At 38.9% G+C, this 27036-nt stretch overlaps 1 long non-coding RNA gene across 3 annotated transcripts in view; it reads right to left on the reverse strand.

Moving 5' to 3' along the window:
- LOC148147652 (uncharacterized) overlaps positions 1-27036 on the reverse strand; it is a 287296-nt gene that overhangs the window by 242187 nt on the left and 18073 nt on the right. The window contains exon 2 of one of the 3 annotated variants that reach the window (XR_015759603.1): positions 1287-1562. The exons of the other annotated variants lie outside the window; for them this stretch is intronic. This is a non-coding gene — a long non-coding RNA (uncharacterized LOC148147652). The remainder of the gene's footprint in view (positions 1-1286; positions 1563-27036) is intronic. 3 annotated transcript variants of the gene reach the window in all.

Consider the following 27036-nt stretch of genomic DNA (forward strand, 5'->3'; position numbering starts at 1 on the left):
ATCTGAACATGGCAAAGAAGGTGGAGATAACACCAGAATTCTCTGAAAGAGACAGGATGGTGCACTGAAGATAAATCCTCTTCACGGAAGACTGGCAGAGGAGGTTGCATCACCATAACCTGGCAGCCTGATCTGAGGTCACCACCTGGAACGGAGTCTTCTCTTAGTTGCAAGATGGGGTGAAATGGTCAATAGTGTTGAAAGGAGGCCAATGATCTTCTCTGCTATGCCAGGGTAAGTGTCACACTCTCTCTGCTACTGCATCACATTCCGCACAAGGCTGGTGCTCTGCCACTCACTATTGATGGCCTAGCTGCCTTATGGTCATTTTGCAGTTACTTTCATGGACAGCTGAGTCCAGCGGCCTCAGGATCTGCTAGAAAAGCACCCTCATCTGCACTCCATCGCCACAACCAATGAAGGCAAGGTGACGGATTGGTTGAACCTGGCACACCCTGCAGGTGCCCTCTCCTCACAAGAAGACATAGCAGTGCCAAGAAGCACCCACCTAGAGGAGGAACCACAGCCCCCTCAGAAGTCTCCACTGGGGACACTGCAGAGGTGGCCAAGCCTTGCATCTTAACCCTACTCCCAACACCAATTCCCCAAACCCTTAGAAGTTTGAGCCAAGGGTTGTCAACTTGCCTCTGGTAAAAAAAACACTGTTAGTTTGTCTGGCCAGTTCAGAAGCACACCCATGGTCACCCACGTAGGGCCAGTAGGCTCCACTGCTGAGCAGACACCCTTCACCCCATCTACAGAACCCAGAGCTACACCATGACATAGTGGGAAGGTGAGGAAGAACAAAAGCTATTGAGGAAACTTCGCTGGCACAAGCCACAATGGCTGTATTGTATAAATCCACGTGCTTTCACAATATATCTGGTTGTTATAGGCCCAAATGGCATTGTTACACCATTCAGCATCAATTTATGACTGGAAATTTGTTCTGAGAGCCTACAATACAATCTGGATGCAAGAGGAACAATGCATGTACATGACATTGGGTCATATTGACACCTTTTGGCCTTTCTCATGCAACATCCATATGGATTTGTGGCCTCCGTACCCAAAAGTATAAGTATTAATGAGTTGTCCAGCACAAACTATGGCAGGTATGTCCATCACACAGAGTGGGGATAATACTTTGGGATGGCCATGGAGTAGGGACCTCACAGGTGTTCATTGCATATTGTACACGGGTATGTGTGTAATGTTATTTCCCTTTAAAAGCCCGAACATCACTGAGTGCTGCAGCCCCCTCCCTCACAGGTCGAGTCACTTACCTCACCCCTGCCAAGTATGCTCACAGCTGTTTTTCTTCCCCACTGAACTTTCCAATTTCCAATGAATTGGAAGGTGATAGTGAGCACTGCTTCACTGACTGTCTTGTCCCATTCTGTCACACATCTTGTCATGGTCCACATCGCTCAGACTCTGATTAAGATTCTATCCCAGAGCCTTTAAGAAATGCTTTTAAGAAGAAAAAGGTGTGGAGATTTAGGGAGATAATTCCAGACCTCCAGAACTGGACAGCTGGAGGCATAGTAGAAGATGGTAATCTGAAAGAAATTAGAAGTGGACAAGATATCAAAATTGGAGACTCAGAGATTTTGGATGAAATTGGAGATGGGAAGGATATTGTAATGGAGTAATTTAAAAATAAGAATGCTAATTTTTAAACTGCTGCATTTATGAACCAAAAACCAAAGTAAGTCAGCTAACTGAGGGATATCGGTTAAACAGGGCTCATTGCAAATTTGGATATGTGCAGTATTATTTTTACAAACACAAATGTACAGATGGTGGAAGATGGGAGCAAGGAAAGCACAGCAACAATTGAGCTTTGAGGTAACAAGATGTCTGTAACTACTGCCAGATCGTAATATTTTGGATATTTAATTGAATATAGAACAGACTTCGTGATATGAAGCAGATTAAACATTGTGCACAGTATTTCCAGATTAAAGAAATAAGTTATGTGGATGTAGCAAGTTACGTCTTCAAAATTCACTAAGTGAATGTGAAACAGCTCCTCAAATGCAGTCATTCTGTTGTATGGACAAACATACAGATTCGAGGGGCCAGAAGGCCTAGAAATTCAATGATCTTGTCTTCGTGTTTTCTGAGTTAGAGAGTTTCAGCGTTGTAGTCCATCTCAGCAGAAATCTTTCTCCACATTTCTGTCCTAAAAGGGCAACAGCTAACTTTTAAACAGTGCCCCCTAGTTCCTGATACACACATAAAAGAGGAAGCATGCTTTCCACAATCACCTTGTCAAGACAATTTAGGATTTTATACATTTCAATCAAGTCAACCCTCATTCTTCTGAACTCCAGCGGAAACAAGTGTAACCTGTCCAGTCTTTCATCATAAGACAATCCATTCATTACAGGTATCAATGAAGTCAACTTCCTCTGAACTGCCTCTGAAGTATTCATATCCTTCCTTAAACAAGATCAAAATTGTACACAGTATTTAGATGTATCCTCACTGGTGTCATGTGTAATTTAAACATAACATCCTTTTTTTATATTCAATTTCTTTCCTAATATAAGAAAGCATTCCATTAACCTTAATTGCTTGCTACATACTTACAGACTAAACATGTTGCATTGTTACTTGAATATTTAGATCTCTCTGCACCTCAAAATTCTACAGCCATTCTCCACTTAAGTGATACTCTTGTCATGACCAGTCCGCAGACACGGTTCCTCAATTCATTACAATTCCAGATGAGATATTTCAAAACGATTAGATCTCAGTGAAGATGGATGAACTGGCTGTCCTCGGTTATTCACTCACCACTCAGTCGGATTCATTCTAAAATTTGCAAATATATTGCCCCAGACATAAATGAACTCGTGTTTTAAAAGGAGCTAATTTAAGCAGGATCTCTTATTTTAACAGAAATAAAATTAATTAATTATTACGTATAAGAAAAAAAACTAATGCGAATCACTTATACAGAGCAGAAAGAAGAAATGAGTCCAAACAGCTAAACATTTTTAAAAGTACAGATCAGTCTCTAATTGGTTCATGAAGGGCGAAAAGTTGAAATTATAGTCATTGCAGTAGATGTCACCAGTAACATTGATGTTGGTAGTTTAACAGCCAATTGAGATTATAGGCTTTGTAGATGTATTGATAGTCTTTTGTTTTGATTCCTTTTGGCAGTGCTGACTAGCATCACACAATCTAGGGGAGAGAGATTTTTGTCATTTTACCTGGATATTCTTAGAGTTGTGAATCTTATAGTATACTAATATATACATCAGGAAATCAGACCTTTTTTGTATTTTCCTGGAAGGCCAAAACAAAAACATGCTGCAAAAAATGGTTGAGAGAAGGGAATTAGCCAGCCCCATTGTTATCTCTTTCTGTCGTGTCTCTCTCTTCATTCATACATTTACTGTGTCTCTACAGGTGCAACATTGCATGGGCCCCACACCAGACTTTGCCAGCCAGTGACTAAATTAACATATTCAGTTATTTTGTGGCTGTAGTAAACTGCTTTTAATTAACACTTTATGTGGTTAAAAGTTAACAATTTCCATCGCACTTTGGGGCTTTGATCTGTTGTCGTGACATTGCTTTTTATTCTTCCTACCAAAGTGAAAAACTTCATATTTTCTCATATTATAGTCTATCTGTCCAATTTTTGCTCATTTACTCAACCTGCCTGTGTCTGTCTGTAACTCCCAATGCCCTCTACACAACATACTCATTTTTGTATTATTAGAAAGTTTCACCTCCATGCCTTTGCTCCCCACATCCAGATATTTTACTATCAACCTGTTGAGAAATGTTATAGCACACTTCTGGAGAATTTAAGGTTTGAACACAGGTCTCCTGACTCAGAGGTAGGGACACAGCCACTGTGCCACAAGAATCCCGGCTCCCCTTATTTAAATCATTGATATAAATTGCAAAAATATGTGGCCCCAGCACAGACCCATGCAGGACTCCACTTTTACATCCTGACCATCAGAAAAAGATGTGCAGGTTAGGTGAATTGGCCATGCTAAATTGCCCGTAGTGTTAGGTGAAGGGGTAAATGTAGGGGAATGAGTCTGGGTGGGTTGCGCTTCGGCGGGTCAGTGTGAACTTGTTGGGCCGAAGGGCCTGTTTCCACACTGTAAGTAATCTAAAAAAACTTCCGGAAATCCAAGCACAGAACATCTGCAGACTCCACTTCATTCACAATGCATGTCACTTCTTCAGATTTATTTTTCTGATTAACTTGTTCAGAGATGTTATCACATACCTCTGGAGCACGGCCTCCTGCATCAGTGGTAGGGACACCACCACGATTCCGTTGAGAGTCCCTCATGTTAGGTCTATCAAACGATGCCAGTAATTGGTTAAACATGATCCCCTTGCACAATTCTATTCTGACTCTTCCTGATTACCTTGAGTTTTCCTAAGCGTTCACCTATAACAAAGTTATTCTAATAACTTCCCGATGACAGGTATCAAGCTAACTGGTGTATAGTTTCCTGTTTTCGGACTTCCTCCCTTCTTGAATAGATTCATTATAGTGGCTACTTTCCAGTCTGATGGAATCTCCCCAGAATCTAGTGTATTTTGGAAAATTAACACCATTCATCCACTACCTCATTAGCAACTGACTTAAAGATCTCAGGATGAAACCCACTGGGAACCAGGAACTTGTCAATGCACTGCTTCCTCAGATAGTTCCAAAACAAGAAATAATTAAGACTAGTAGCAAATAATTTTCTGTTATTAAAGAATCCATGTGCTGCACAGACTACAGGTGTGTACTATTCTCAATTGATCAATCCGAAAGTTTATCAATTCAACACATTTATTTATTCACAATGTCTGAGAGATTAATTTCTAATGGCAGCATTTATGGAAAGAGAAATTAAGTTAACATATAAAGCATACAAATTTGTAGAAGGAGGCCATTCAGCCCTTTAAGCAAGCTCTGCTATTGATGAGCTCTGGACTGATTATTTACCTCCAGTACCTTTGATTCTTTTGTCAATTAAGGACCAATTTAACTCAGCCTTAAAAATATTCACTGACTCTGCCCACTGTGCAAAAATTCATCCTCTGAAATTAACAATTTTTCCTCATCTCCATCTTAAGTGAGAGAGCCTTAATTTGTAAACTAGTTCATTTCCTTATCACAGCTGAAAAAATGTATTGATAATATTTCTCCAGAAGTACAGAGCCAAGAAAAGGGGCTTGGTGTGGTTAAAAGCATGTGGAAGACTGTGATAGAATGGAGGAGAGAAGAATGATAGATGGGCCAATGGTGCATGATGAAAGGTGATTAGAAACATAGGAGATAGGAAAAGGAGTATTAATTTAGCCCTATGAGCCTCCTCCAGCATTTAATATGATCATGACTGATAATCCTATTTGGTACCCTGTTCCCAATTCCATTCCAAACTCTGTGATCCGTTTAGCCCGAAGAATTAAGTCTAACTCTTTCTTGAAAACATTCAATGTTTCAATGATTTGCATAGGAACAACACAAGACTAAAACATATGCTATGGATACTGGAAACCTAAATCAAGAAAATTCTGGTAAGTCAAATATCATCTGCAAATAGTAAAATAGAGTTAATATTTCAGATTTAAATAAAATGTAGATCTGGAAGGGGTGCTAATAGTTACAAGCTAGCAGAAGAAAGCATGAAAAATCTGGTTCAAAAAAAACATTGCCTAGGCTATGGAAGTGGCTGTGTAGCAAGAGGGAATTACCACTACAAGCACCAACACACACCTCCTACATTCCCAATGCCTCTACTGCAGCCTTCCTCCATTACTAGTACTTATAGTCTGAAGCTTTCCAAGATCTAAAGTTGAGAGAAGTAATACATGAACATATGAATAAGGAGCATAATAAGGCCATTCAGCCCATCAAGCCTGCTACACCATTGAATAAAGACAAGCTAATCTGACTGTAACCTCAGATTCGCATTCCTGCCGACCCTGATTACCTTTTGCCTTCTTAATGAAGAAACAATCTATCTTTATCTCTATCTTTAAAAATATTCAAAGAACCTGCTTACATCACCTTTTCAAAAAGTGAATTCAAAAGACTCATGACCCTCTGAGAGAAAAAAACAATCACCTTATCTCTGTTATAAATTGGTAAATGGCGACTTAAATAATGACCAATGATTTTTAATCAGTTTGAGATTAAGTAGTAGTTTGCAAGGTGAGTGTGAGACTCAGGAGGGAGGAGGACAGTAGTTTTTTTAATGAAAGGGGTCAGTATATGAGGAAAGGCAATCATTGACACTTTCTGTCAGCATTGGGTAAGATTTGTTCATAGACATGGCTGGATTATAAAGACATTCACTAGACAACTGGAAAGTTCTTTCATTTTTTCAACAGCAGTTGAAACATCCTGCACAATTTGGAAGAAGCACGATTATTGTTCATCATCATTATTCCTGACTATTTTTTACATCTTACTCTGCTGGGAGGCAGTATTAACCATCTAGGATCTAAGTCATGTGAGATGTTAATAAGAAACAGAGGAGATCTATGAGAAAAACACAAAGATGTGGTATTAATGCTAGGGCAGGGCAGAAATGTGTTGGCTTGGTGATTAGTTGAATGGTTAGTCTTAATCTTAGTGACAAAGAATCCATGAGTTCCTCACTGTTAGAAGGAAGGGTGTACACCATGAAAGGAGGGAAAACTTAAAGAGAAGGTTGAAGCAAGATTAAAAACTTACATTTGCTTTCCTGGATGCTTCTAGAATACTTATTTCTGATGGGCAAAGGAGAGTGAGACTTTTTAAGCACTTTGTGCAGTCTATCTAGATCTGACAATTGGTGCTATGCCAGAAAACCCAAACTCTGTGCCCTCGGAATAAAGAATTAAAGCTACGGACTGGAGCAGCATAGCAGCCAAGGTATGAGATAGAAAATGGATTTCCTGGGGATGAGGGCATCAAAGATGAAAGCGTAGTTGTGTAGCTCAACAGCTGCAGATGTACTTGAAAAGTGGAAGGAGTTTTATGTGACTTGATAAGCATTTTATTCCAGAGAAAAGTACCGGAAGTGAGTTTGGAAGGGGTTGGAAAGACGTGGATTAAAGGAAGTGCTTGGAGATGATCTTGTCTGAAACTGAAGACAAAGGAATAGAGAGGGCCCATGAGAGGGCAGAACTGAAGGGATGGCTGTGAATGTAAATGGGAATATTTTTATGTTCAGAGGTTTAAGGAGTTTTGGGAGGACCATAAAATGAGAGAATGAGACAAACTGTATTGAGATGAGATTGAAATCACTGTGAACGGGACATTTCGTACTGCAAAGGTTGGTAGTGGCTATAAGTGATGAAATTATGTGTGTTACCTCAAGGTAGGTGAAAGAGAACAAAGATATTAAAGAATTACAGAATGTGGTACCGGAAGGTGAAGTACTGGTATTTATGGCAGTGAAAAAGGGAGATATCATAGTCAAGTGTTCTAGGGTCAAGCATCTTCAGCTGTTCCTCAATGATCTTCCCTCCATCATGAGGTCAGAAGGGGGAAATTGCTGATGATTGCTCCTCATATACTGAAGCAGCCCACGCCAAATGGAGCAAGACCTTGATAATTAATACCCAGGCTTGGGCTGAAAAGTGGCAAGTAACGTTTGCATCACACAAAAACACCAAGCAATGACCATCTCCAATAAGAGACAATCTAACCATCGCCCTTTGATATTCAATTATGTTACCATTGTTGAATCCCACACTATCAACATTCTGAAGGGTTACCATTAGCCAGAAATTGAACTGAACTAGCTATTTAAATTCAAATGGTAAGGAATCCTACAATTAGCAACTCAACTTCCAACTCCTCAAAGCCAGACCACCATATACAAGGCACAAGTCAGGATGGAATGTGATAGGATGTTTTCTACTTGCCTGGATGGATGTAGCTCCAAAAATGCTCAAGAAGCTTGATACCATTGAGAACTATGCAATCTGTTTGATTGGCATCACATTCACAAACATCCACTTCCTCCAGCACTGACCTCAGTAACAGTGTGTACCAATTATAACATGCATTGCAGAAATTCACCAATGATCCAGAAACAGCATCTTCAAACTCACTAGCACTTCAAAATAGAACAAGTGCAGTCGATACAAGGGGATACCAGCAAGTTCTCCTGCAAGCCAGTCATCATCCTGACTTGGATATGCATTACTGTTACATCAGTGTCATTGGGAAAAATATTTGGCATTCCGTCTCTAATGCAGTCTACCTTCAGCTTGTAGATGACAGCAGTTCAAGAAGGCAGCTCACCTCCACCTTCTCAAGGGCAAATATAAATGGGCAAAAAGCCGTTGGCCCGGCCAGTGACGCCCACATCCTATGAGTGCATTTTAAAGAAAGTTTACCCCTGTCCAGACACATAGGCTACATACACAATGCAGGTTTCAAATGAAATTGCTTGATAGCATTCAGGCATGAAAACACTGATAATATACTTTTTAGTAAATGGTACTGAAGTCAATTCTAGTTACCAGTGTCATTGTTAATAGCTCTACTGAAATTGTGACAACTAATGTTAACAGATGGGGTCGTGCAAACATTTGGGGTACAAACCTTTTACCCTTAGAAAGTGGACTTGAATCCAAGACAGAACTTTCCCCAGGGGCTTCAGATTGGGGACTTAGCTCAAATCAGGATCAAAAACCTGCAGTGTCCTGGAAACAGTCACCCAGCTGTGAATTTTCTTGAACCATAAAGTTAATATCCAGCAGGCTCGCCTTCCAGTGAAGAGTGGTGTACCGGCTTTCAAAGCTGGGGGCCAGTAGAAGGTCTTGCATTGCAAAGAAGGATTGGATCAGGCCTTCTAAGATTTTTTAGGAAGCTGGAATCCTTTCTCCAACTTGTTCAAAATTAAAACTAATAAAAGAGGAAAATGTGGAAATGTAAGTAGCTGGGCCCCTACTACTGAGACAGAAGTCTTCACAGGGCAGCTTACAGTTGCAGCTGGAGACAGGAGGACAGCCCACACCTCTAGGTATGCAATATCAATGCCACCTTCTAACAATCATCCTGTGACTCCTCACCTTTGGGGATGAGAAACCCAACTGGAAAGTTCTGAACATTTTGCCTTAATCTACAATTATCTGTCATTTACAAACAGCTACCCCTGACAACCACATCCTGTCTCCTGGAAAATTATGTGATTGGGGGCAGGGGGCATTTTGGGGCAGAATGTCCATCAGCAGATAGAGTGAAATAACTCACCAGTGCAATACAATGTTGGCTGGAAGTATTGGGGACAGAGTCATATTTACTTCCTATGCTGTACTAGACCTGTATTGCTTGATGGTGCAGCTACGTGACAAACAGTGGATGAAGCATTCAGCTTTCCAGCATTTGCTGAGCGCAAAAGTCATCCAAACAAAATTTTAGAAAAACAGTGACTCCCTGGGAAGTCAGCAGCTGGGTGTTTGAGTACAAGGTGACCTTGATATTTATAATGGTGTGTGTCAAAAAAAAACTACAAAATGATGGCTAACATCAATAAATGTTGATAGCTTTTTTAAATTCAACTAAAACTGAAACAGAATTTTTTAAAAATTGGACTCTTAAAGAAAAAATACATTGGATATTTTCTGTTGCTACATTACATGCTGCTGAGTGTAAACTGAATTGTTTGCTCTATCATTTCTCAAGGGATCACAACTGATGACTGGTGCACCTGCTAAATTATCTGTATGCGCATGTTTATCACTATGCATTTTGTCAATTAATGTGGTTTATGTTGATTATAATTTACACACTGTCCTCTAGTTCATGAATATCAAGTGCACAGTATAATTTCAATCATGTTAGAATTGAGAAAGTACGTTCATAACTAACTTCTGGGTTGGTTCCTACTTTGTGCTAAGTTAGTTTATTTCAGCCAAAACAACATGCCGCTTCCACACGTAGGAAGAGCTAAGAGTTGACCTAGCTTGTGACTATTCATTGAGCCCTGTGAGAAACTCCAGGTAAAGTGCAGGCTCCATCAAATCACCATGCATTGTTGAATAGATTTGACACTCACTACCTGGATTGCCACATGGGCCAAGATTTAAGTGTGGAAATCATGACTACTGCCACCCTGCGCATGTGTAAAATCTAGCAGGATGCCATTTGATTGCTAACGAGATGACAACTTACTGGTTTCCCATAATATTGTAATCAGACAGGTAGCAAAATCGGCAAACCATCCGCCATTGTAAAGAACCTCATTGTCAGGCAATTGAGATGGTCAATAATTATAATGTTGCTCATGCTGTAAAATGGTTGGAAGCTAGGGGAAGGCAGGCAAGAATATGCAAGCCAGTTTCTTACCAATTCTGGTAAAAAAAGTGAGAAGGACAGAGATACTTCCTCTGGGGATTCCCTGAGTGCAGCAGGGACACCCTCATCCCAAGATGTTACACCCTCTTTGTGCCTCTCCACTGACCTCCAATACCCAACTTCCCAACCCAAGTCATCTCTCCCTAGCATGCCAGATCCCTCCTCACATAAAGGTCCATACATTTTTCTCAGTGAGACTACTTGGAGTGCCCAGCAATGCCTATTAATGAACTCTGGTACTGCAAGAACTGCAGGCCAATCAGATTTTCTGACACTGTGAGGGTGGGACTTGGTTCCACTGAGGATTGAAAATTGCAGGTTGAACATAGTCAGGCTTCCCACAGCACATTATCATTGTTTGGGGCTGCCTTTTTTTAATGTTAGTTGGTTTGTAACTGGCTTTTGAATGGGGGTAGAGCCAGCAATTAGCTCCCACTCCATGAAGAATAGACACTTGGCTAACAGATAGAAGAGAAAACAATCTCTTCTAGCACACAACAGAAGTCAAAGTCTAAAAGAACTTGAACAAGAAAAGGAATAAAAGAAAGGAGAACAAAAGCCAATAATGTCCTAGCGATTCAATGGAAACTTTCTAACTGTTGAAAACATCCTCTAATTGACTTAGCAATTCACCTCTAGTTAACCTCAGAATATATCTATAGTAACAAGGTACAGTAGCCTTTAAAAGGATAGGCTATTTGTGTACAACACTACTTTAGCAACAGAATAATACATTTGTGCTACATGGTATAATGCTCCAGTCACTAAATGACATATCCTCAGCTTTACCATGAACAAAACCACAGGAGATCTGCTGGCAATTATATAAATATAGATTGCTTTTTTTTGTGCCTGACTTCTTAATAATTGCATATCAGAAAGATTCTTGCTTCAAAACAATTTCTGCACTATACTGTTCACATAGAAAAGCAATACTTCAGAGAAACTGTACTTAGTTTGTTCCTGGGAAACTAAATGCTAAGGTATAATACAGCAATTATACAGTATACAGCAATTACACAGTACTGCATGACAAGCAACAGCAGAGAATGCTGACTTCCTACACTACGACTGGAAAATCTTCAATTTTTTTTTTCCTGTAGGAAATTATAAATAATCAATTGGCTTCAAATACAAGTACTGAAGTAGCAATAGGGTTCTCTTTCATTAACTATAAGCTTTCTCTGCATGTTTATATATATGACCTCATATTGTGTGGGCACTACTGTATTGAACCATCAACAGAGGAAGTCTTGTTGTCAAGCATTCCTTTTATTTTTTTACATTTTCTCCCTTCCTGAATTCACTGGCAAAGATTCATACTGTGGGGGTTGTCACAGCTGAGAACAATTTGCTTCTCACCCTGCTTTCTCAAGCAGTATGCTTCACTAATGTGTACCTGCTTAAAAGCTGTTTATTTGAAGTATTTTCAGTTCTGATAGGCATCAGCCCGAAATTCTAACACAGCACTTCTCTCTCTGCAGATGCTGCTTGGACTGCTGAATGTTTCCAGTGTCTGCAATACTTAGCTTTCTTTCAAGATCTATAGGCCCCCGCCCCCACTACCTCATTAGAATAACATGAAGAGAAATATTGTCTGAGGGAAAAGCTAGGACAAATAGCTAATGTGAAAATGGAAGTACAATTACGAAATAATGGACATGTGAGAGTCAACGTGAAAATAGAAAAGGGTAGAAAACAATCAAAGATGCGGGGGGGTAGGGGAGCAGAGAATGGAAAAGGATAAAGGTGAGATAAGAAGAGATCAAAACTAAATTAACTGAACAGAAAAGTTATAAAAATGGGGTGGAAATTCTTCAACTATGTGAGGCATTAATATATTCCTGCAAGTGAAAAGGCCATAATGTATCAAAGCATAACATTCCATGAATATTTGTAGCATGAAACTAAACTGAGGGATATTACAAAATAATGGATAAACACATGAAAGAAAACTTTAAGCAATATGAAGAGTGAAGTGAAAAAGCAAAAACAGAACAGCATAAGGATTGGACAAGAACATTTCATCAGTTAATATAAAAGGAAGTACTAAGTGCTTCCATATGCATGTTAAACATGTCCTTAAATTGGTCATTACATTTACATCTCTGAATCAGAAGGTTGTGGGTTCAAACAACATTCCAGAAGCTTGACTTATCAATCTGGACATATATTTCAGTTGTTACGACAAGACCCCGGGCAAGGTGACCCAGCTATCACAGCTCCAGATGGAAACCCCAAATTGTCAAGCTTCCAGGTGAGGAGGGATGAACTACCAAACATCTTTTAATCACCTGCCCCCTCCACCTGCTTCTCCCAGGCCAAATGAAGATATCTCTAAAAGGAGTTAATTTAACCATGCTTTCTTGAGTTAACAAAAGAGAGCTTAGCAATGTAGTTACTAAATTAAAGAAGAATTAAGAGACACCACACTGACACACAGATTAGAAATGAAAAGTGAGTCCAAAGTAAATAGAAGTTAAAAGATAAATGGCTCAGCCTTGGTTGTTCTTAAAGAGTGTCAAATGGAATATTGAGATTCAAATAGTTGGTTTTAAGATTCTTCGCTTTGAAGATTGAAATCAAATTATTTTGTTCTGTTTCAGTTTGGCTGGTTTGCTGACTAGCTGACTTCTAGCTAGTCAGAACAAGAGTGTATTTTATCTAAAAATGCAGGAGTAATTAGTGGGTGGTTCCTTGAGCGTGGCCTTCACAGCACACCAGCGCTCAAATGCACACTAGTACATGTGGGTACTTCAGCTCACTCATACACATTCTTCCACCAGCACACACTGACCATGAGTGAACTGAATTTCAACCCTTGTCTTTTGTGCATTCATGAAAAGAGAAGCTAAAATATATCTCTCTTTGAGATGACTGTCTTTTGTCTAATAATGTTCAGTGTGAGATAACTCCTGATAGGAAAATAAGCATGTTGACTTGTGTGAATAGGGTGGACAAGATGGAGTTGTTTTAAATGGAAGATGGCATGTGTGACTAGATTAAAGTATGTAAGATCCTGAATTGTCTTGACAAGGCAAATGTGGATAGAATGTTTCCTCTTGTGGGGTCAGTTCAGAATCAGGGATGCTGTTTTAAATATAGACATCGGCCTTTTCAGGGCAGCAATAGGGGTAACTGTTTCACTACTTTGAAACACTCTGCCTTAGAAGATGGAGGCCATGTCATTGAATATTTTAAAATAGAGGTGTATGGATTCTTATTATGCAGGAGAATCAAGAGTTATCATAGGTAGATGGTATTGTGGAACTCAAAACTCAAATAGATCAGTCGTAATCTTAAATAAAATGGAAGCAGGCTGAAGTGGTCAGATGGTCATTCCTGCTCCTATTTGGTATGTCTGCATGTTTTTGTTTCAGTTTGCGTAGCGGTTCTCCTCTTTGAAAAAAAAACATTTGGAATTAAAATTTGATATATCTATAGGTAGTTCAGGGTTATAATCCACAGTCATGACACAGTGTCATGCAGAGGGAATGCTCTATCTGAAGCACCATCTTTCAGGTGAGATATTGAACTAAGGCCTTACCTTCCTTCTTAAGTGACATAAAGGAGCCCATGGCACTTTCTGACAAAAAAGCAGTAGCATTCTTGTAGTGGCCTGGTCAATATTTATCCCTCAGCCAACTTCACTCAAATAGATTCTACCTGGTCTTTAAACTCATTATACAGTTCTTGCAGCCTTGCTGTGTACAAATTGACTGCTATATCTCTCAACTTTCCAAAATTGACTAACTTCAAGGGATTTCATAAATATGAACCCAGCATTGATGGTGACCTATTGTGACCTGTTGAAGTTGTAAACTGTGTTATTTAAATGGAAATATTTTGTACATCGAGTGAATCCTTGGAAGAGTATAAAGGCAGTAGGAGTATATACTTAAGAGTGAAATCAGGAGGGCAAAAAGAGGATATGAGATAGCTTTGGCAAATAGAATTAAGGAGAATCCAAAGGGTTTTTACTAATACATTAGGGACAAAAGGGTAACTAGGGAGAGAATAGGGCCCCTCAAAGATGAGCAAGGCGGCCTTTGTGTGGAGCCGCAGAAAATGGGGGAGATACTAAATGAATATTTTGCATTAGTATTTACTGTGGAAAAGGATATGGAAGATATAGAATGTAGGGAAATAGATGGTGACACCTTGAAAAATTTCCATATTACAGAGCAGCAAGTGCTGGATGTCTTGAAACACATAAAGGTGGATAAATTCCCAGGACCTGATCAGGTGTACCCTAGAACTCTGTGGGAAGCTAGAAAAGTGATTGCTGGGCCTCTTGCTGAGATATTTGGAACATTGATAGTCACAGGTGAGGAGCCGGAAGACTGGAGGTTGACTAATGTGGTCCCATTGCTTAAGAAGGGCGGTAAAGACAAGCCAGGGGGCTACAGACCAGTGAGCCTGACGTCAGTGGTCGGCAAGTTGTTGGAGGGGATCCTGAGGGACAGGATGCACATGTATTTGGAAAGGCAAGGACTGATTAGGGATAGTCAATATGGTGTTGTGTGTGGGAAATCATGTTTCACAAACTTGATTGAGTTTTTTGAAGAAGAATTAAAGAAGATTGATGAGGGCAGAGCGGTAGATGTGATCTATATGGACTTCAGTAAGGCGTTCGACAAGATTCCCCATGGTCGGCTGGTTAGCAAGGTTAGATCTCATGAAATACAGGGAGAACTAGCCATTTGGATACAGAATTGGCTCAAAAGTAGAAGATAGAGGGTGGTAGAGGAGAGTTGTTTTTCAGACTGGAGGCCTGTGACCAGTGGAGTGCCACAAGGATTGGTGCTAGGTCCTCTACTTTTTGTCCTTTATATAAATGATCTGGATGCAAGCATAAGAGGTACAGTTAGTAAGTTTGAGGATGACACCAAATTTGGAGGTGTAGTGGACAGCGAAGAGGGTTACCTCAGATTACAACAGGATCTTGATCAGATGGGCCAATGGGCTGAGAAGTGGCAAATGGAGTTTAAATCAGATAAATGCGAGGTGCTGCATTTTGGGAAAGCAAATCTTAGCAGGACTTATACACTTAATGGTGAGGTCCTAGGGAGTGTTGCTGAACAAAGAGACCTTGGAGTGCAGGTTCATAGCTCCTTGAAATTGGAGTCACGGGTACTTAGGAGAAAGTGAGGACTGCAAATGCTTGAGACCAGAGTTGAAAAGTGTGGTGCTGGAAAAGCGCAGCAGGCCAGGCAGCACCCGAGGAGCAGGAGAATCGACATTTCGGGTATTAGGTTCCTGAAGAAGAGCTTATGCCCGAAACGTTGATTCTCCTGTTCCTCAGATGCTGCCTGGCCTGCTGCGCTTTTCCAGCACCACACTTTTCAACATTACAGGTGGATAGGATAGTGAAGGAGGCATTTGGTATGCTTTCCTTTATTGGTCAGAGTATTGAGTACAGGAGTTGGGAGGTCATGTTGCGGCTGTACAGGACATTGGTTAGGCCATTGTTGGAATATTGCTAGCAATTCTGGTCTCCTTCCTATCAGAAAGATGTTGTGAAACTTGAAAGGATTCAGAAAAGATCTACAAGGATGTTGCCAAGGTTGGAAGATTTGAGCTATAGGGAGAGGCTGAACAGGCTGGGACTGTTTTCCCTGAAGCGGTGGAGGCTGAGGGGAGAGGTTTACAAGATTATGACGAGCATGGATAGGATAAATAGACAAAGTATTTTTCCTGGGGTTGGAGAGTCCAGAACTAGAGGGCATAGGTTTGAGGTGAGAGGGGAAAGATATAAAAGGAACGTGAGGGGCAACATTTCCATGCAGAGGGTGGTACGTGTATGAAATGAGCTGCCAGAGGAAATGGTGGAGGCTGGTACAATTGCAACATTTAAAAGGCATTTGAATGGGTATATGAATAGGAAGGGTTTGGAGGGATATGGGCTGGATGCTGGCAGGTGGGACTAGATTGGGTTGGGATATCTGGTCGGCATGGACGGGTTGGACTGAAGGGTCTGTTTCCATGCTGTACATCTCTATGACTCTATGACAGGCAATCTCATTGTGAAATGTGATATTAAGATAGAAATTTTAAAGTAATAAGAAATAATTGAACTAATATACAAACTCCATGTTCCAATTATAGTAGAAGATAAAACTTAAGTACACTAGAGGTTGTTGAAAAATTGCTAATGGTATTGTAGAAAATGGTATCCTTTCCCTGCATTCTAGCAGTAGCTACACATCAAAACAATTAATTATCTACTCAGTAGGTTAGGTATTGTGAATTTGTAAATGATGCAATACAAGTAGGAGTTTATTCTTTTTGTTTGATTCTGAAAGTGAACCAGTCATCAGATTCTGATGCTTGAAGCACATCAGAGAGGAAGAATCAGAAGATGCGAGTGCTCCTTCGATAAACAGACTGTACCAGAGGGGGGGCTACTGTAACATGTCTGTTCAAAAAGGTTAAAGGTGGAATTTGCAAACCTCTTGCGTGCAAGAGTAATTGTCAATGTGATGACTTAATCAGGAAAGCTGGGACAAAAAAAAATCATATTCTCAACACTTGCCACCTCAACACACCACCGTGTTTCCTGGCCAATATCTCTGACTAGGACCTGCTGCAGTGTTTCAGTTAGCCTCAGTGCAAACTGGAAAAACAGCACCTCATTTTCTGCTGGGGACCATGCAGTCTTCAGGACTCATTATCCAGTTCAGAAACTTTAGATCCTCAACACCTTCTTCTATGCCCTTTACCGACCCCCACAACCCCGGCCCTACTGTAAGCTACCTTCAGTACAGCCAACACATTTTCACATTCTTATGCACACATTATCAGCTTTTCTTTCTCCCTAGCTTACTATCATCCATCAGTTTGTCTGCCTAACTACTTTTGAGCCTCTCTGGGCTCCACCTATCCACTCACTCCCTTTTCTTTCCATCTTCTGTTTTAAGCTTATGCCTATTTTTCGAATCAACCTGTTCAATTTTATTACACACCTCTGGAGCAGGTGGGATTTGAAACTAGTTACTATCAGTTCTGGAGAAGGGTCACTGCACTTAAAACGTTAACTGTGCTTTCTCTGCACAACTGCTGAGTTTCTCTAGCAATTTCTGTTTTACTGTCGAGAAAAGCTTGCCTGATTTAATCCTCAAGTTTTAGATGGTAAGTTTGGAATCTTGGTGCTGAGTCGTGAAAAGCTTGTTTCTGTGCATTTGCATCTCACTAATAGGCCAACTTGGCATGTCAACATTATATCCAAACTTCCTCTCCACAATCAAGAAATTAATGGCACAAAAACACAACAGATAAAACAGAGAAGATAGCCTTAGCCTGCAATTTGTCTCACTAGTGTTAGTTATAGCTCGTGGAATATCTGTGCTGGCCATCTAGGTACCACTTTGCACTCTGGTGCCCTATGCACTTGGCACTCTACCTAATAACTGGCTGGCACCCTTTTTACCTGGCACACTGGCTTTGTACCCAGTTGGTGCCTTACTAAACTGGCACTCTATCCCCTATTGACCTGGCATCCTACTCTGGCATGTATTCCTTCTGAGGTGCAGCGATCACAACTGGTATCCTACTTAGTGGGCACTCTATCCCATTATCCATCAGGCAACCTATCCTGCAGCACCACACTTAACTATCTACATATGAATTGACAGCTGCTGTGAAAAGAGGATGTGGTTTACCTTCCTCTGATAATTGTACACTACAGGGAACCTGTCAGAACAGAAGTATGGCTCTAGGTTTCTGAGGAAGGCCTGAGGAGAGTCTCTTCTCAGAATTGTTGAGTTCTCTTCTTTTGTTAAAATGAAACATGGGGGTAGCAATCTGTCAGATATTGTCAGTCCTGAGAAAACCTGGCCCAATACTTCACTGTCATGTTTCCCAAATGTCTCTTTTACTACATTATGTTCATGTATCCTGGTCCAAGTTTTAACTTCATATCTGTTGAGTTTACCTTTTTTATTCTAATAATAACCCACATATTACTATGTGACCACCTTTCAAATATCCCTTATCAAGTTGAAGCATTTATGTTTCTCTAAACATTTGTTAAATTTATTCCTCTGACATTTGGAATCAGAGTCATCAGCCTTCCCTGGGCCTAGTGTATGCGACCCTTTTAAACTAGTCATTAATTCTAAATAATACTGACAAAGCTTACAATTTGAACTTTATTTGTTTAATGATGATGTTTTAAGAACCAATAAAAAAAGCAGATAACTTGTCATTGGTTCCATTCCTCCTGGTCTCACTAATTGTAACAACAGAAAGGCAACCAGTTTAGCTTCATCTGTATTATTGGTTCTTTCACCTGTCACTTAGTTAATATACCACTTAACTCTTACCACTTAACTGCAGACTCATCAACTTCCACAGCTCCTTGGAAGTGAAGTGGTGAAGAAGGCATTTGGCATGCTTGACTTCATTGGTTTAGGAGTTGGGATGTCATGTTGCAGCTGTACAGGGCAGTGGTAAGGTCACTTTTAGAATACTGTGTACAAATCTGGTCACCCTTTTATATGAAGGATATTGTTAAACTTGAGAGGGTGCAGAAAAGATTTACAAGGATGCTGCCAGGACTGGAGGGTTTGAACTATAGGGAAAGACTGAGTAGGAGCTTTTTTCCTCTAAAGCATCGGAGGCTGAGGGGTAACCATATAAAGGTTTATAAAATCATGATGAGGGGCATGGATAGGATGGATAGCCAAGATCTTTTTCCAAGAACGGGGGGGACACAAAACTAGAGAACATGGGTCTAAGGTGCGACAGGAAAAATTTTAAATGGATGTGAGGGGTAACTTCTTCACGCAGAGGATGGTGTATGTATGGAACGAGCTTCCATAGGAAGTGGTGGATGCTAGTACAATTACAACATTTAACAGACATTTGGGTTTGTACATGAATAGGAAATGTTTAGAGGGATATGGGCTAAATGTTGGCACATGGGAGTAGGTCAAATTGAGATGTCTGGTCAGTGAGATAAGTTGGACCAAAGGGTCAGTTTCCATGTGATATGACTTTATGTAACTATGTGGATGGAAGGATGTTTATAAACACAGAGGTCCACATAAATCCTCAAGATATAGCTACAAGGATCTGATGGTTGGGAAAAAGTTTCATGAGTATTATGCATAGGCAAAAAAGTTCATGAGATATGAAAATGAGACATCTATTGAACTTTAATAGTAGTTCCTGTAAAGACAGCGATAAAATTCCTTACTCACAGCATATTGGAGTATGACTCGGTTGTTAGTAGTTGTACCTATGGGTTATAATGAGCTTAAGCTGTATATCAAATGCTCATGGTGGAATTTTCCACTTTCTTGAATGATGTTGGCAATGGTTTAAAAAAAAAAGTTGTGAAGCGACAAACATCAGATTCTCAACAGAAAGGAAACTGTTTTCCAATTTTCCCTTTAGGGTTTAACAACAGTTCTGAATCCTGCTAACAAGCAGCAACTACCTTTCCATGTATTTGCATCTCTTTCTTACCTATTTTTACCTCATTTCAATGCATCTCTCCATTTGTTCCTCCTTCTCTGAGAAACTTGACTGTGCCAACTTGCAACATAGAAATCAAAGCCGTTACTTGGCAGGAGCAGTGTAACCATGATGCCCAATGAGAATAAACTGCACATCAATACTTAGTGTTTAGGTTCACACAGCGGTAAAAACGAAGGGGATATCCAGCACATGAGAAACTAACAAGCAATGAATTAACACATTCAAAACAGCAATGGGGAGGAATTTGGTTCCAGATTAGGGAATCACTTCTGTATCCTCTTCATAAGAATTCACATTTCTTGGCCGGGAATTGGAAAATTCCAGGAAGACAGGGTTAGTGATTTTTATCATGAGAAGTTCAAAATGGATTCCAACATCAACTTCAAATGGATTCCAACATCAACTTCAGCACACATTGCTATGAAGGAATTACCTCAAAAATACAATGCACACCAAGTATAAAGAAGGATAGTCAGGCTGAACCCTTGTGTTCGCATTCAGTTTGATAAATTATGATAAAACCTTGAGTTCTTCATTTTGAAATGTTTGAGAGGTGCCTGCGTAAAGTACTAATGGAATAGAAAACACTACCTCAATTCACAAATTGAAGTCATTTTAAAAAAAAATCATTCATGCAAAGGGGGTGTTGTAGATATTGCCCATCTCTGATTGCTCAGTAGGCAGCTTAGAGTCAAGCACATTGTGGTGTGTCTGGAGTCATATGTAGATCAGACAGTAAGGATGACAAATTTCCCTCCCTAAAGTACATTAGCAAACCAGATGGCTGTTTACATTAATTGACAGTGGTTAAATGTTCAACCATTTGGCAAGCTTTTTATTCCATATTATGACCTTTGGCCACTGAGAAAATGAGGCTGGAGGAATAATCGTAGGGAACAATTAAATAGCAGAGGAGTTGAATAAATACTTTGCATTAGTCTTCACAGTAGATGGGATTAATAAAGTACTAAATAATAAACAAATTAAGAGGGGAAGAGGGAGAAAAAAAATTACTCTTTCAATGCAGCACTCTCTCAGAATGGAACTGGAACATCAGTCTAGATGCTTGTGCCCCATCTCTGTGATTTGAGGATACAACCATCTGAGTCACAGGTGAAAGTGGTACCAACTGAACCAAAGCTGACATAAAATATACAAAAAACTTGACATTAGTTGAGGCTAATTGCAATGTCATATGGAATAATTGTGTTATTGACTTCCATCAGTTGGTGAAGTATGGATAGAACATAAACATGTGGATTGGTTGGGCAGTTTCTTCCCATTCTAAAGAAAAATATATTGCTTACTTTTAAAATGTACTGCACTTTATTTTTGTCTATTCTATTTCATGAAGACAGCACATTGTACAAATCATTTACTTGAACATGGAACAGTGCAGCACAGGCCCCTCAGCCCACATGTCTGTGCTGTCATTCTAAATTAATCCCATCTGCCGGCAAATAGTCCATATCCTTCTAATCCCTATCTGTTCAAATACCTGTCTGAATTCCTCTTAAACTCTGTTAATGTATCTACTTCTAGCACCTCCACTGCAGCTTGTTCCAGGCACCTACCACCCTCTGTGTAAAAAAACTTTCATTGCATATCTCCCTTGAAACTTTTCCCCTCTCACCTTAAACTTATAATCCCTAGTATTTGACATTGCTATCCTGATAAAAAGACTCCAACTATAGACCCTATCCATGCTGCTCAATTTTATATACTTCTATTAGATTTGCCCTCAGTCCCTGACACAGAAACAATCCAAGTTTATCCAACCGCTCCTCATAGCCAGTACACTCCAATCTAGGCAACCTCTTTTGAGCTGTCTCCAATGCCTCTATATCCCTTCCTATAGTGCGGTGACCAGAATTGCTCACAGTATTCCAAATCTGGCCTAACTAAATTCTCATACAGCTGCAGCATGACTTGCCAAGTTCTTGACTCAATGCCCTGACCAATGAAGTCAAGCATGTTGTTCACCTTCTTCACCACCTTATCTACTGGGTTGCCACTTTCAAGAAGCTATGATTTGGACCCCAAGGTCCCTCTGTATATCAATGCTCCTCAGGGTCCTGCCATTTGTTTACAGTAAACGGGAGGTTGATAACATGGGTATCCGTAACTGAGAGTTGTAGCATAAACTGTTAATAAACCTTTTTTTGAACTGCTCGAGAAACTGAATCCATGCTATTCAATGAACGTTACATACAAATAACAAGAAAATATAATACACTGGCAGCAGTGGGAATTTTCTGAAAAATGCAAGTCTGTCTTAAAATATACAGGAAAAGGCTTCAGACAAGACGTGAAGCAGGGCCCCCAACCATTGCATCGATTATCTACACCAGGGCACACTTTCATTTACAACTTAATGGTCTGCTGGGACTTAATGAAGCATCTTATCTGTTACTGTACCATGTGGTTTCTTTCACATATTCTATTATTAGCAACAGGATATTCTGCCATTGTGTTCATTACTGCAATATTCATATTTTTACATAAATCCATACATTTATCAATGGCAAATTCAGATGGTCAGTTTGGAAATTAGCTGGCATCTCCAGACCAGTCCCCAACCATTTTTCCATTACAATGTCCACTAATGCTCTTTGTTATATATTTTTGTGGCCAAACCTACACAGTTCAAGTTTTTTTTTCCTTATTTCATACCTGAAAATTCATTGCTACTTGTTAATGGAAGATTCACTAAGGGTTGTGGTGATGCCCTCCAATAATATTTACATATATCACAGTTATTGTTAATATTTTCAATGACATCAATGTACTTGTCAGCCTTTACTCCCTCTTTTATAAGAATATTTGGCCTGTGAAAAGATGGGTAGGCAAATTGCCAATGTGGTTTGAAGATAATTACCATTTTGTCCTTTAAAGCCTGCTCTCCTGACATCAATAACACCTGCTTAATATTTTAAAATCAAGAAATTAGGTCTTGTCAGAGGAATTAAACAATATCTGTTGTAAACTGTAAATCCACTGACTATCCAAAAGCAATTGTTGTCATATTCCATGTCCAGTTTCTTTTCAGTGTTTTTCATTGGTGGCCTGCTGAACAGCAAGTGTAATTCACTTAACACTATGTCTGTGCTGATAACCCGGTTATTGTACAGGAAATCCACATGCTTCTTACTGATGTCAGTACTTAGCGAGTTTTGAGAAGATTTGTAGCTCAACCTGATTTCAGTATGCTGACATCCCAAATCTGAAGCAATAGAATTCTTAAATTCCTTAACGTTACTTTAGTCTTATTATTTAGATAATCATAGTCATATTTTAAGAATCCACTCCATTCACGACTGACATGTCTCCATTGTTCAAAGCAATACAGTTGAATGATTCTCCAAACGAAAGCGTTAATCATTGTCCTGAAGCTTTGTGTAAAGCATACAATTTCATCTTTTTTTGAACCTTCTATGTCATGTGATTTCAAAAACGTTATTCCATTTAGGACAAAAGATTTGTATTTGTGGTATTTGTGATACTACTATAACTTTAAGAGGTGTATTTTGTCCTTTTTGTTTTGAAGAGAGGTTTTAAGACAGAAGTACAGAGCTGTCTACTGAAAGCCCATAAAGTAAACAGCTGGTGAGGCCTTGGGTATTTTTTTAAAGGTAGGAACAATAGAAGCAGCCTGAATGTATAGGGCAAGCTCTAACAGAATCAGGACCTTTACTTTTAGTTTTACAGGAGCAGTAGCTGTGGTCTTGAGGTCGTTTGGAAGCTGCAGTACATCTCTCCCTCTCTGAGTTTTCTCTTCATGTTTTCCTCTTGGACTGGAGAATTGCCTGTGAAATAATCTATTTTTCTGAATTTGCATTTGCCAAGGGTGCATTTATGGGATGTTACTACATTGGAAAAGCTGCTATTTAGAAGTTCAATAATCTATTTTCCAACAGAGTTAAGTTATTCCAATTTCTTCTTCTTCTTCTTCTTCTTCTCGTTGTATTTTAATTATACTATGTAAATAAAGTGTGTATTGCTTCAAGACTTGTAGTTTCAAATTATATACTGAATGCAATGCCTTGCACTTACCTTTAAAATAAGAAATAGTTAGGTCTAGTCTAGCTTATTAATATTTCAAGGGTTGGCTATAATATTTATAGTCTGGTCTATAGTATATTTTGTGTCATATCTAAAACACCTGTTGACCATACCATGAGACTCCTGGGGTTAATTTTCTGTTATACTTCCTAACATCTCTTACAATTGCCAGATGCATCTTGAGCCACACACATTTTAGTCATAATTCTACTGTGGTACATAAGTTTTCAGACTGTTTTTGGGTGGTTGTGTATTATAATTACAATTGAATTCTTTCATTTTTCACGTTACTGCTGAATATTCCAATTAAGCTGTAACAATTGCTAGGAATGAATATTTTCACAGGATTTTGTGTTTTAAAAACACTTCTTACACCTGTTCCTAAAGTATGTTTCCTTCTGATAAGCTAACTCCAGTTACCTATCCATATTTGGCACTTTAGCACAGTCCAACAATTTAAAGGTAAACATTGAATTACGAATCTCCAAGCAGAACTTCCGGAATTTTGCATATGATCTGTTAAATAGTATTACATTAAATACTCTTCTATAGGATATCCATCCAAATTTCTGTATTTATCAAAGTCTGACTGTATCCAATATGCATTTAACAGGTCCTCTTCCTTATAAATTCTGTTCATAAATTTTAATAGACCATAAATCTTTCTCAGTGTCCAATTTTTAGTCTCTGGCTAGGAGAATAGTTTACACTGGATCTTGTTTTTACTAGGAAGTGACAGGGCCAAGGTCTGATCTTTTTTTTCTTGGTAAATACAAAATACACATTTAAATATCTGCTTTACTTTCCCATTTATTCTAAGGTTTTACTTCTCCAAACACCAATGGGAAGTTATATCCTAATACTTTGCACTGGGTTTCAGCAAATTACAATCTTCTGACAGTAAAAAGTTCTTACTTTCCAATTTTCACCTTTAGGGAACCAATTTCTGCGATGAAATTTCTATTTGTGTACAAGCTAGTCAGTGGCAAAAAGTAAACCATATTCCTCTGAAAGTAGACTTTATTAACTACTCAGTCTTACAGCTCCATCCACACAGTTGTTTTTGTTCTCTTTTTGTATCTACCCAGCCAATTAATTAATCAATCAATTAACCCAAAGCAACTGCTTAACTACTTACTAAATTAACACAAAGCATCAACGCCTACAAATCAAAAGGTTTAAGAGAAACCCTTTCATGGTCTTTCCTCTCTCTCCTCAGTGTAGTACTCTCCACCAGTCTTACAAATCCTCCACCAGTAATTCCTCCATGCCTTTTTTGCTTGCACTCTCTCTTCACCTCACCATTAGAGGCTGTTATTATCTACGTATACTCAATGCTCTGGGATTCTTGCTTAAATTCTGCACCTCCATCTTTAAAATTCTATGAGCAAGCTTTTGGTTATTAGTCCAAATTATTCCTATTTTGGTTCATCTGCCTTCATTAATTTCTTATGATGACTTTTGTGAAGAACCCTGTGACAGTTTTTCCACGCTAAAGGTGCATATCAACACAAACTATTGCTATCAGTGTTACAGATTCTCAGCAACAATAATTCTCTATTTCATTGTTTTCATTTCCTAACTTGGACAGAAGAAAATAGATGTCATCTGTGGATAAAAGCAGGTGCTGGCTTAGCCTCTTCATATATGATCTTTTATAAGTGAAGTGACAGACAGATAAACTAACAGTCTTTCAATCCAACTACATTTTAAAATATTCATTTCACTTATCCTGCAAGCATAATTACTGGTTGCTATGTTCATAGGATTATTAGATTCACAAATATGAAATGTTATTACAATTGGACAATGCTGGACTGCCTAGTTTACTACTGATTTACTGTTTCTATTTAGATTTATCATATTTGATCATACAAAATATAACTTTCCACACCCTTTTTTAAAAATCAAAATCAAGTTAAGACTTTTAATCTAAATAATATAGAAACCTTAATATCTTACTTTAAAGGATTTGTGCCAAGGAATATATAATGCTTACGTAAGACTCACTACTGTACCAAATGAAAACCAAATTGCTAAACTGAAAGTAAAAAAAAGTTTGCTTTAAGAAGTCCCACCCTAATGTTTATTACCTAAATACAGATATAAGTATTTTACTAAATGTTCTTTGCTTGTTGTAATGTTGACAATCTGCAAAGTTGGGTATTATAATTTAAAATCATGCAATCAGGCCCCAAAGGAATTGAACTATTTCAAACTAACTGATCTTTCTTGCCATCAGGAATGTTCAAAGTTCTATTATCAATGTACTCCTATTAAACAACAAAACATAATTGTCTAATTCCAGAAAAGCAGCATTTTTTAAAAATGGCAACTATATAACAAAAAACTGAAGCAAATTGAGTTCCAAGAATTATGGAGCTCCCTTCTAGATTACCACAATGAAACACAGAATAAAGCAATTGTTTACAGCATACAAAAGAAAGCTAGATGATGAGTCTTAGATTCATGGATATTTGCTCATTCTCCAGATACTAAATTTTTTTTATTATCTACAACAACAGATCTTTGTATATCACAATAATAACAGACCAAGGGCATTATGCATGCTATTTAGACTCCCCCAATGACTTTGTGAGTTTAGGTAATGAATGCATACACACTAGAAGGTAACAAGATCAATTGCCAGTCTATGTTGAGTTGGTTGATCACAGCCTCAGTGGCTGCTACAATAGGACTGTTTTTAGTCGTTACGAAAAACATACAGGTTCCACTCTGCTCATTAACTAGTTGAAAATGTACACACGTGGATAGAATTAAGGCTGACTGACACCTTATGCATTTTTCAGCCTGCTGATATGAATTCTCTCAGCTCACACATGCAGTGGCCACTAGTCTCAAATTGCAGCCAATGCCTTTCTACCTCAGCAAGGAGTCAATGAATTCTAGAAAGATAGGCAGAAAACTGACAGAGATCAAAGTTTCTACTCTGACCATTAATAGGAACATGCAAATTCTGATTCTGTTCCCTTAGATTATATGTGCCAGTTCGCTTACAGATGACCAAAATACATCTTATAACAGACTGGGCATGATTAGAAAATTAACATCTGGGAGAGACTTTGTCTGAATATTTCATAATATGATATGCTTACAAATCTGTCCATGAATGATTTAACTACTTCAATTTA

The sequence above is a fragment of the Chiloscyllium plagiosum genome, unplaced genomic scaffold (assembly GCF_037043375.1).
Source record: "Chiloscyllium plagiosum isolate Xiang-an unplaced genomic scaffold, Cpla_swu_hap1 HiC_scaffold_15, whole genome shotgun sequence".
In the NCBI taxonomy this organism is placed as follows: Eukaryota; Metazoa; Chordata; class Chondrichthyes; order Orectolobiformes; family Hemiscylliidae; genus Chiloscyllium; species Chiloscyllium plagiosum.